Here is a 13395-nt window from a genome sequence, read left to right as displayed (position 1 = left end):
AGCATACTGTAGTAGGAAAAATTACAAGATCCACATGAAGAAAACTACCAGAAATTAACAGGTTCCAACATACGGCCGTGCACATGATCACCCCAGCTTCACAAGCTAGGTGGGTATAAAAATTTGATCATTACTCCAGTTGAAACACTATAGAAGTAATCGACTGTAATTCAGCATATCCATTATAATCAAGAAGGCAGAGCATTCCCAGCTCCTATATCTCCACAATGCAAAGAAAAATTGTTTATATTTTAGGCACCAGGCAGGAGTGGGCAATCAAAGGAAAGTCTCATGCAATGAAGTATTCTTCATTATTATAACCAATCCCTAGAGCAATAGGCAAGTAAAACACCTGAAAAGAGCACGAGCCCAGTGTATCAAGCACAATTTATTATTTAAGAGCTTTAAGACAGGCCCAATGTATGTTGAAGCCCATTTGCAGCACTAGGCGGGGTGGACGGTATTACTAGATTTGGAGAACCTGTGTTTTCCCCCGCAGTGTCCAGAGTGTGTGTCCTTCCAGTAGCACATATGATGGCCCTTTGTGTATATACTGCATGCTTTAATGAGAGAGCTCCCATTAGTGTAGACAGTGTATGCACTTTTACTTTCATAAATGGTGCCCATCAGATAACAGTGCCCACTCAATATCTTTCAAGTTTGATGACCCTTGCTAGATGGTCCCCCTCAGTGTCTGGAGCATGCAACTCTTAACTGTCATAAACAGCACCCATCAGATGGACTGATCGGCCCTGGATAGGCCACGTCATTCTTTTGTTGCATTTTTCCCTAAAATTCAGTTACAAAGATAATATGAAGAAGATTAACAAATATTATTGCATTAGTCCTTTTATTAAGGAGTTCTTTGGCTTTCAAATGAGTTTTGAACACAGTTATCTCCTTTTTTGCTGTATGCCTTTAACCTTATTTTACCTTGAACTTATACAAATTTTAAATAGCGATGAACAAAATGGTTTGCATTAAATTGAATTTGCATAAAAACGCAGTGTTTTACTTTGCAAAAAAATTGCAAAACAAACTGCTTTACACTTCCATAAAAACCTCTCCACCCCCATGGTCAAGATACAAACTTGAGCAAGTCTACAATCTTGTCCCTGACATCCTTTGACAGCTCTTTGGTCTTGTCCATGGTGGTGGAGGGGTTGAATAGAAGAAATAGATTCTGTAGACTGGCGTGCTTTATACACATAACGAGGTGAGATCAGGAGTTCTGTATCTGTAATTGATTGATTGATTGATTATAATCTGTGTGCCATATGGGGACGCAGCCAATCTGTAGGAGCCAGAATTTTGGCTGAGTTGTAGGGGATCAAATACTTATTTCTCTCAATGACATGCAAATCAATTTATAAATTTTATGTACTGTGTTTTTTCTGGATTTTTGATTGATTCTGTCTCTCTCCATTAAAATGAAACTACCATAAAAATTAGAGACAGTTCATTTCCTTGTAAGTGAGCAAACTTACAAATTCAGCAGGGGATCAAATATTTATCCCACTGTACAGTCATATGAAAAAGTTTGGGAACCCCTCTCAGCCTGCATAATAATTGACTCTACTTTCAACAAAAAAGATTACAGTGGTATGTCTTTCATTTCCTAGGAGCATCTGAGTACTGAGGTGTTTTCCGAAAAAAGATTTTTAGTGAAGCAGTATTTAGTTGTATGAAATTAAATCACATGTGAAAAATCGTGCAAAAATGTGGGTCCCTTGTAATTTTGCTGATTTGAATGCATGTAACTGCTCAATACTGATTACTTACAACACCAAATTGGTTGGATTAGCTCTCTAAGCCTTGAAAATCATAGACGGGTGTGTCCAATCATGAGATATAAAGGTATTTAAGGTGGTCAATTGCAAGTTGTTTTTCCCATTAACACTCCTCTGAAGAGTGACAGCATGGGATCCTCAAAGCAACTCTCAAAAGATCTGAAAACAAAGATTGTTCAATCTCATGGTTTAGGGGAAGGCTACAAAAAGCTATCTCAGAGGTTTAAACTGTCAGTTTCAACTGTAAGGAATGTAATCAGTAAATGGAAGGCCACAGGCACAGTTGATGTTAAACTCAGGTCTGGCAGGCCAAGAAAAATACAGGACCTGCATATGAACAGGATTGTGAGAATGGTTACAGACAACCCACAGATCACCTCCAAAGACCCACATGAACATCTTGCTGCAGATGGTGTATCTGTACATCGTTCTACAATTCAGTGCAATTTGCACAAAGAACATCTGTATGGCAGGGTGATGAGAAAGAAGCCCTTTCTGCACTCACGCCACAAACAGAGTCGCTTGTTGTATGCAAATGCTCATTTAGACAAGAAAGATTCATTTTGGAACAAAGTGCTTTGGACTGATGAGACAAAAATTGAGTTATTTGGTCATAACAAAAATTGCTTTGCGTGGCGGAAGAAGAACACCGCATTCCAAGAAAAACACCTGCTACCTACTGTCAAATTTGGTGGAAGTTCCATCATGCTGTGGGGCTGTGTGGCTAGTTCGAGGGTCGGATGAATTCAACCCAATATCAACAAATTCTTCAGGATTATGTTCAAGCATTAGTCACAAAGTTGAAGTTATGCAGGGGTTGGATATTCCAACAAGACGACGACCCAAAACACAGTTTGAAATCTACAAAAGCATTTGTGCAGAGGGAGAAGTACAATGTTCTGGAATGGCCGTCACAGTCCCCTGACTTGAATATCATCGCAAATCTATGGGATAATATGAAGCAGGCTGTCCATGCTCGGCAGCCATCAAATTTAACTTAACTGGAGAGATTTTGTATGGAAGAATGGTCAAAAATACCTCCATCCAGAATCCAGACACTCATCAAAGGCTATAGGAGGCGTCTAGAGGCTGTTATATTTGCAAAAGGAGGCTCAACTAAGTATTGATGTCATATCTCTGTTGGGGTGCCCAAATGTATGCACCTGTCGAATTTTGTTATGATGCATATTTTCTATTAATCCAATTAACTTAATGTCACTGCTGAAATACTACTGTTTCCATAAGGCATGTCATATATTAAAAGGAAGTTCCTACTTTGAAAGCTCAGCCAATGATAAACAAAAATCCAAAGAATTAAGAGGGGTTCCCAGACTTTTTCATATGACTGTATATTATGCCAGACAAAAGACCTCAGCAGCATTTTCATTTTGGATTGTTAATTTGTGTTTATTTGTGAGTACTGTATTGACATTTCTTTGTTTTTTGACTGCTCTTTGATCTTTTTGTTCTGTTAATTGGATTCTATTTACCGGGTTCGCATATCAGGACTTGTTTGCATTTGGATCCATCAAAAGTCTTTCAGTTAAGCAGGACATCATGGGAAATTAAGGGAGTACAATTTAAGTTTGAAGTTAGGACGCACTTTCTTCACACAATGGGTCAGGGAAATAGTTAAAATGAAGATACTGGAAGCTTTTAAATAGCATCTGGATGAGATACTGTTAGTTAACTTGACAAGTTTGCTAGACTGAGTGGTTTATATAACTTCTTTTATTCTTGCTTGCTCCAGTCATCTGAGAGATTTCTTTCACTTTATAGAACCTACTCTATTTGTTCTCTGAGGTCTTAATTAGGTATGGTACAGATATGCGTGGGATCTGTTTCAGTCCAGTAATGGCTTCACACAAATGATAAATATTTAGTCAATTTTTATCCTTTATTGAAATTATTAAAAGCATGTAACTTTCCATACAATCAAGTCAAACTTAACAAAACTAAATTCAATTCAACCCCCACCCATGAGAAAGAGAGGAAGGCCAGCAGCCAAAGTAAAACTTTGGGAGTAGTAAAGAGGGAAAGGAGTCTTTTTCCCCAATGTAAATGTTTATTATAAAATGTTATTGATTAAATCTTGCCAAGTTTTAAAAAAGTTTTGCACAGATGCTCTACGTGATTTTTTTCCAATTTCAAATAGTATATAATATCAGTTACCCACTGACTTAAAAGAGGTGGGCTACATTCTTCCAGTTGAGCGACATAAGTCTACATGCTAATAGTGAAGTAAAGGCAATCACAGTTTGTTTGTCCTTCTCCACTTTAAGCCCATCTGGAAGTACACCAAACACATCTGTTGATGGATTAGGAGGGATTGTGACAGCAAGGCTGTCTGATAGGCATTTAAAAATTTTGGTCCAGAATGATGTTAATTTGGTGCAGGCCCAGAACATGTGGCCTAGTGAGGCTGGAGCTCGATTGCAATGTTCATAGGTTGAATCTTACTCTGGAAACACTTTGGGCAATTTTAAAGGAGATAGATGTGATCAATAAAAGATTTTAAATTGAATAATTGAATGCTTAGCAGTTTGCATATATAGACATAGAGTGAATTTTGTGCATGGCTGTCTTCCACTTCTTTTCTGAGATGTTGTGTGAGAGATGTGATTTTTTTAACTTTATGGAACTGTTTGTTCTCTGTTGTCTTAAATAGATACTACACAGATATGAAACAGAATGAGTGGGATATGTTTCAGTCCAGTAATGGCTTCATAAAAATGATAAATATGTAGTCAATTAATTCCACATCATTGCCAACACTTTATAGTTTCTTTTATATGTCTTTGCAGTTACAGCAGTCTAGTTGTTCATAGTTCATCTCTGCTAAATAGGAAGAGCAAATTTCCCACATCATTAACTTACTAATTGATAATTATCTGTATTTCTAAATCTTTTTTAAATTATAATAAAAGGGTGGATTTAAGCAGTGAAGATTAAAGTAACAGCCTACAGCAGGTGCTAATACTCTATAAGACCAAGTATTTAAAATGAATGATTTTAGAGTCAACGTTCCCTTGATTGCATTCTAAGGAAAACCAAACTGCTTTTCTTTTGTAATATTAAATTAAAGTTACGACTTCACAGTAATCTCATTACGTCCTACTCCCAGTTACATGTAGATTTAGGGTGCAATGATTAAGTACTTAAATGATGTAAAGGGTTTCAAAGTTCATAAACGGCTGACAGAAAAGACTGTGGCTTCAGGATGGCAAAGTGTCAGGCAAGGGCTAAGCCAGGCCATAAACAGAGCAAAATCCACTCTGTCATATCTCCCTGCATATAAAATCAAACGTCTGTCTGTCCACTTTTCACGAGAGAACTACTTAACAGATTTAGATCGGGTTTTTTTCTGTAACTTGCTTGAACATTATAGTTTGAGGGACGGCTAGTTTGGAATATAACTTAATATGTGATTGAGGCACTGCAATGGGCTGTAGTTTAGTTCCCAGCCCGTGGGTCATGGCAGTTGGGCTGAGCCACCCTGGCATGATACCCCATTCCCCCCCACTGCTCCAGTGATCACATTTGATTCACAACCCCCTGCTCTGACAATTGTGCACGATTCACCAAGGAGGAAAAGCATTGACGATCACACTTAATTTATCTAATGATCTGACACTCTGGTGATCATGTGAGTCACAAACCCAAACCGCAAGTCTCAATGATCATGTCTGACCACCCAACTTCACCCTTTCAGGCAATTGTGCTAAATTCATGGAGACATGTGAAAAACTGGGTCATAACGCCACGAAGGTTGAGAAGCCCTACTCTAGAAAATCAAGAACATGTAAGGCCAAGAAAGCTTGGTGTAAGGCCAGAACTTTCTTGGATGATACAAATAGCACATGTCCTCTGGTCAGTTGAGTTGGTACAATGTTGCCTTTGTGAAGATGATGCGTATGCAGCACCCCAAGTGACAGAACATACAGTAGTTGACAGAGAAAGGAGTCACCATGCCCCCCTACTAAAGCAATCAGCCTGAGAGATCTGTCTATGTTAGTGATATACAGAGATTCAGAGTGCAAGGAGAAGGGGTACTGGTACTGTACTGGTGTTCTTATGGTCAACATATGTCTACCCCTGGCTATGAAAGTGAGCAGGATAAGGTTTATGTTGCCTTAAGCTAGCATGTCTTCCCCGTTCCCACAAGTACACAACACAGTCTCTGCATAAGCACTCCTCCTCGGTAAGATTTGTCTCACTCCTCCAGACTCTGGCTCCCGGAATGGTGGCTGCTGACTCCTTTAATAGCCCACCCAGAAGTGCTCCAGGTGTTTGATGACCTATTTCTGGCAGCACTTCCAGGTGTGGCAGAAGAGCTGCTTTCCAGGGTTCAGCTGTAGCTGCAGCACCCCCTGGTGGCGCCCATGAATCCCAACAGGGTAGCACCAAACTTCAACTCCCATGAAGCCCTGTAGGAATCCTAGGCACCACTGCAACCCAGGGGGGCTTCCATCTAGCGTTCCTGGGGAGGTACTGTCCTGACCAGGCCTGCTCCCCCATGCCTCCTATATAAGAGGAGTCCCGGCCAGGCAAGGACACTGGCTGTCCATAACAACTCATAGATAATTCTTGTTATATGTGTATTTGCACACTTTTAACATATTTACAGTTATGATGACTCTTTTTATAATTGCTACTGTAACCCTGCATTTTCCTTCACTAACATATCTATCTATCTATCTATCTATCTATCTATCTATCTATCTAATGGCACATTTTTAAGATAGTGGCACTTTCAATCTTCATCATTCTGTAGCATTTTTGCAAGTACTTTTTTAGGAAAAATTCTCCAATGTCTCTGTCTTCTGGAAATGAGTTATTGGTTGTTGAGTGTTTGTCAGTTTGTCAGTTGTTGTATTTATCCTAAGATCTTGAAATGAACTTTAAGCATGAGATCTTGGAACACTGCGCTTTTTGACATGCGCAAGTGCCTACAAATGTAAAAAGATTTAAGGTTCCTCTAACCTCCTATACACTTTGTCTACTCATACATACAGGAACTTGTTGAAGTCTTTTATTTGAACCTCATTCTTTGGAGGACATGCTGGTAGAATCTAATAGAACTATATAGTTTGTTTTCAAAATTGAATAATTTTAAGAAGAAATTTTAGTTCTGCACAATAATGAAAGGCACCACAAGTATTAAAATTGTCATCTTCATGCCTTTCTCCATAGTGCATTGCACGAGCATGAAATAGTTATGTTAATGTTGGAAAAGTAGTTAAAATACAACTTTTTCATGTGTGATCATTTTTTCATTATTGCTGCTGTTCCTTGCTTACATTATCAGAAAATTTACCTTCTTCAGATAGTTTTATTTTTGGCAAATCGAGACCAGAGTATTGTAGTTCATTGTGGCCTAAGTCAATGATTCTCAAATCATATGAATTCCTCTACAATAGCAACAAAGTGGGGTCATTGCCAAGATGATTGGAATGTCTGGTGGCTTTCAGTTCACTGTTTGAACTTTTGCAAACATCAGATAAATCACTTCTTGTTTTTCAGAAGTCAGAAGTTTTATCACTTCTGAGACAAAGGGAGACAAAGTGCCTGTTATCATTAAACCTTTGTAACTTGCTGCTGCTTTTATTATTTCCATCATGGAGTGTGGCAAGCCTCTGCAGTAGAGAGGCCCTGATGAGCTGTCAAAGGTTGCTGCTGCTCTCCATCTTACAGGAGACAGCACAAGTAGCAATACTCTGTAAAGTTGTAAAAATTATTCAAAATATATTTAAAATAAGTACAAATCATGACATCGAAGCGTAAACGTAGAACTGCCTAGTCATAAATCCGACCTGAATAAATGTCTACTAACAACAAGTAATAAACATTACTAATTCATTCTATGTATTCAAAATTGCCATCCCCAGTTGTGCTTATTAAGTATGCTGAACAAGAAATCGCATTTCATTCTGTTTCATCGTGGCTTAGCTCTATCACACAATTGGCTTTTTTTTAATTTACTTAGTATTTTTCTTATTGTAAATGCACACAACATGCCAAAAAAGCATATAATCCTGAGTATTAATTGGTATTGTGAACTCATTAACAATATGGAGGCGGGCAATAGTATTGGCTTTTTAAAAAATACAATGCTTTCATGTAAATTCCGATTTGCATACTTGACCAACATGCACCACACAGCCTACCACCTGAACCTACTATGAACCTACCACTATGAACCTTGCTTCATAGGTTTATGTTCACCATGGGTCAAGGGCATGGACGTACATGTGATCTCAAAAGGTCTGTCGTGCCTTTTGTGCATCCGTGGTGGTAATGTCAACATTCTGGTGCTACATCACCTATGACAGAAGAGTGGTAGGTGAGGTGCTGATTAGTAAAAAGCACATGAGACAGTGCAAGGGCGCAGAGAAAGTTCAGGAAAGGTTTACCTTAGTGGGGTTCAGGAAAGGTGACTGGACCATGGATCTGTTCAGTGTGAGGGCAAGTGTGCACACATTTGGGTTTGTTACCCCATGTGATATAGGAGTTGTGGTGATTGAATACAGCACTGCAAGTGGCATTGTGTGAACTTATGGGTGGAATTGAAACAGTTGTCTGATCAAGATTGGGCGCAGAAATACCACCAGGATATTTAATGATGCCACAAAGTCTAGAGGGGGTAACAGTGATCATCTTCTGTTAGTGTGGTGTGTTTGTAGGCTCAAGTAAAGTGACCTTCTACAAGCTTCATAATAGTGGAAGAAGTTGATTAAGTGTCTGAGGTCAAGTCCACTGATTTGCTAGTGGCATAGAGGCAAGAACCTGGGATGGCAAGGTGCTGTTAGGTTCTGTAAGAAATTCAATTTGTCTGCTAATATTCTACTGACTGGTTTCATGAAGGGAAAGAAATGGCAGTGCCTGCAAGGGGAAGTCCACCAAAAGTTTTGAGAAGGGGAGGCAGAATCACGAGCTGGTGGCCTGAGCTATCTGTTATTGTGTTCTGTGAAATCTCTTTTCTGTGAATAATTTTAGGGAGGGTAAAGAGTGGAAAGAACCCAAGACTGTTATTTTTTATTGTTAATTATTATCCATTACTACCTTGCTTTTTGATTGTGTCTGTGCAAAAGAGTTGTTTTTATTGATAATTTATTTCTTATCACAAGACTGTGATACAACACATGTGTAATAAACAGATTTAGTATTTTTTTCAAGACATTTTTGTGTCTGTGTCTCTCCTCTCAATCTAGTGTGATAGCACTTTAGAGGTAACGGTAGTTACGTGTTTTGTTTGCCGTGCACTTTGAACTTTATAAGCATTTGTTTGAAAATATCATGAAGATAAGCAATAGCACTTGGGGATGAGAGTGAATGATGTCACTAAAGGTATCTCGTCTTTCTCCCACAGCTCCAAAAACATGCCCAGTGAGGGTACCCAACCCATACAATGATGCCCACAACAGGCCCCGTTCCATATAAAAAGGATGGCCTCAGAAGGTGGTGTCGCATTTCACGACCAGGAGTCGAGATGGAATGAGCTGACATGGAAGATCCAAAAGCTAACTATCAATACAAGAAAGACTGTGTATGTTGATTTTGGTCAACATCTGTTTTGTTGCGCCATTGGACACCAATTTGCTTCTTGTTTTGTAAAATGAAATGGGACTGCTTGAATCTTGTAGCTTTGTTCTGGTTTCCACACTGACAAGGAAAGAAGGTAAAAGACACAACAATTTGACTGTGTAGCATGTGATCTTACATACTTTATTGAATCAAGTCAATTCAAAGCAACATTGGGAGTTGATTTTTATGGCATGATTTGAAGTGCCTGGACACAAAACTAATTTATAGTCAGATAATGAAGGAATATTGACAAAACAAATATTTTCTTACACAGACCACAAATCTCAGTGGTGGCAGTGAGTCTTTTAATACTTCATCTCTGAAACAATGCAGAATTTATACTTAGAAAGGCAGGAAGAAAGAAAAGTTGTTTAACTTTTTCAAATCCCTCATTACTGCTTCTTGACTCACTAGAGTTCACTGGCCTCATTTGGAGAGATGTGCACTGGGTTAAGAAAGCTACATTGTCTGAACATACACGGCGGGATGAACAGTTTGCACTTGTTTTTCAGTAAAACACTCTTCTTACACTGATTGGCATTTCTAACAACATAAAACACTCTTACAAATGGCTGCTAAAAGGGTATTATGAAATAAGATTATAAACTGGGTTACTGTAAATATTTTTGTGAGGTTTGAAAAAAGCTTAACGGGTTCTGTTTTTCTCAAAGAGGATTAATCCCATTGTTCATTTTTTATATTAATTCATTTTAATCTCTGTACAAAGCCTGAATCATATTACAAAAAAAATGTAATCTGGAAGGTGAGTTTATTCAGAGACAAAGTTTTTAATGGAAAAGACAGAAGAGGTCCACTTCCACAAATATGAAAGCTACCACAGTGATTAAGATCACTTTACCCTTTAACATCTCTAAATCCAGTTTCAAAAGATTGAACAATATCTTATTGAGGATTTTTTTTCAAATGTTATTACACAGCTTTGTAAAGTAAATTAAAAGCTACGGCATCTTTTTAAATTAACCCCAAGTGAACTGCTGAGCATCAGGTCACTTTCTTTCCCAGCGGATGTAGACAATCCATCAGCTTTCTTAATCTTTTTGTGTAAGACACCCAGTATAAAGCCTTTATTTAATAATATGAGTTAAGGCATAAAGTTGGCCATTTCTTACAGTGCCACTTATCAGAATCAAGGGTTTGACTTCGAATTTTGTTAAAACCTGAACTACCCAGATAACATAAGCAAATTTTACCATTTTATCTTAAATATGAAGTAATAAACAAGTGGAGGATTTAATTTTATACAAGTGAGGTGAAAAGTGTGGATGTTTGTCTTTTATCGTTCATTAGATCAATACAGTAATCCCTCACTATATCGCGCTTTGACTTTCGCTGTTTCACTCTATCGCGGATTTTATATGTAAGCATATCTAAATACAGTATATAACATCGATTTTTCACTGCTTCTGCGAACAATGGGTCTTTTAACTTCTGGTACATGCTTCCTCAGTTGGTTTGCCCAGTTGATTTAAAACAAGGGATGCTATTGGTGGATGGCTGAGAAGCTATCCAATCAGAGCACGCAGTTAAGTTCTTGTGTGCTGATTGGCTCAGCGAAGGAGTGCCGAATTCGATTCCGCTGAGTTAACATGGAAGTCTCGTCTCGCTCATTCAGCTCCTGCTACTGCTTCAGGGGCCGTGCCCAAGCGCCAATGAAAGATGGTAACGATTGCCGAAAAGGTAAAAGTTTTGGATATGTTGAAGGAAGGGAACAGCTACACCGCTGCAGGACGCCTTTACAGCATCAATGAGTCCACGATTCTTTTTATTTAAAAAGGAGGAAAAGAATATAAGATCTACGGCCGCTGTGTCCTTTAACCAGGGTGCAAAACGAGTTGTAAGTGGATGTAATAAGGCGGTAGTCTGGATGGAATCTGCTTTAGGGATTTGGATTGAAGACTGCCGGAAGAAGAACAATGGCGGTGCTACACAATTGCCTGAAGAGGCTCCTTTAGAAGAGCTGTAATGCTCTCCTTTGTTGTGCAATAAAATTAAACTCATTATCGGACAAGTCGCCGTGTCATTGTTGGTGAGTAACCATAATTAATTTTCTATGTACAGTACTTATTACATGTACATAGTTTAGTGTCACTGTACACACATTTTACTGTATACAATTTTTCTTGCATTGTATGTATTTATTGCTGGTGACCTGTCTGTCGTAATGGCTGTAACATATGTGATATCGGAGATGCTCAATATCTTTAAAATAATATTTAGATTTTACTGCATATAAATAATGTGTTTACATACATAATTTCAACGAATCTTACCTAATATCTAAGAGAATACAAAGGGTTTATGCTGTATAATTGTGTGGGAAATGTTTATAATAGTGTGGGAGAGTTTATAAGGGCTTAAAATATATAAAAATAACCATATGAACATATGGTTTTTACTTCGCGGATTTTCACCTTTCACGGGGGGTTCTGGAACGCAACCCCCGCGATCGAGGAAGGTTTACTGTATTTATTTGGTGTAGTACTGTATACTCCATGTGACATTACACAATTTTTTCAGCACTCATTCCACAACTTCAGGCCCCTGTAACTAAAAGCTCAACCTCCACTGTTATTTTATTAATCTTTGGAATCAGTAGTAGGTCGGCATCTTGAGATCTCAATATGATCTTTGGTTTTTAAGTAATAATATGTTCAGATAAGTAAGCAAGGCCTATGGCCATTTAAGTCTTTACATGTTAAAAGGAGGATTTTGAAATCAACCGTAAGCTTATCTGGAAGCCAGTGTACCAACTAAAGAAATTAAGTTATGAGTTTGTACTTTCTAGTTCTTGTAGTGATTCCTGCTGCAGCATTTTGTTTTAACTGAAATTTGCATAAAGAATGATTTGAACATCCAGTGAATAATACACTCACAGTAGTTACTACTACAAATCAATGCATGAATTAAATCTCAGTATCCTCCAGATTCAGAAATTGTCTACATTTTACAATATTTTTATTTTAATTTAATTACTAAGATGAACCTATCCTGTATTTTATGAAAGTTAGTTTTAATTCCAACTCACTGCACCTCCTTTGTACCTACATTTAAATGTCCATCCGAGTTAGTTTCTTTAAACTGAAAATGAGACTTAATAAAATTGAATTTAATAGTCATTATTTTTGTGTATATTCCATGTGAAACTGATTTTGTTGAGATTCAACTACAGTACACTTTAATTTTTTATAATTATAAAGACAGACTTCAATCTTAGACAGGTGTCACTGCCTATTGATGTTTTGGCATACTGAGTTAAAAACAAAGTAAATTATTATATCTATAAACTCCTCTTTCAGTGTTTTACTGGACTATTAAAGCTCCCTTCCAAACTTGATATTTTCAAATTGTAAAATAATGGTGCACTGAATTGGATGGACTGTAACAAATTCCAAAAGTTATATGTTGAGTATTGCAGTATTCTACTTGATTCCAAATATACCCACTAAGGTGTGGCTCACTAAAACTGTTATACCAAGGTAAATTAGTTGTAGTTAACTTAAAACAAATGACAATAAAACCTCCTTCTACAAGTTATGCCATTTAAAACCAGTTATATGAACAACAAATCCCAGAAGAAACAACATATCACTAAGCATGTTCTTGCTGAGTACCATACATAAATAAACCTCATAGAAGAGTAATGTTAAAAATAGTAAAACCAAATTAATAAATCTGAAAAATAAATATAACTAAAGATGTTTTTCATTAAATAATTAAATAATTTTTCCTTTTTTATTAGATGTTTTTCACATGGCATACTGTTGTACCACATTTGTTACAATTGTGTTCTTTTACATCACAAACATTTTTTTTCTCTCCATTCTGCACAAAAAACATGAGATAAAAATTTTTTTTCTTGGCCATCACTACAAACTATATTGGGTTGGTAACAAATTAAAAATATTTTTGGGTGGAGTATTCCTTTAATATGAAATAACTTCACTCCAGACTTTGAGTGCCATATACCGTAAGACTCTGCCTCGTCTATGAGTATTAATTA

Source organism: Erpetoichthys calabaricus, chromosome 5 (genome assembly GCF_900747795.2).
Source record: "Erpetoichthys calabaricus chromosome 5, fErpCal1.3, whole genome shotgun sequence".
Taxonomy (NCBI): Eukaryota; Metazoa; Chordata; class Cladistia; order Polypteriformes; family Polypteridae; genus Erpetoichthys; species Erpetoichthys calabaricus.
Note: the sequence above shows the minus strand (reverse complement) of the source record.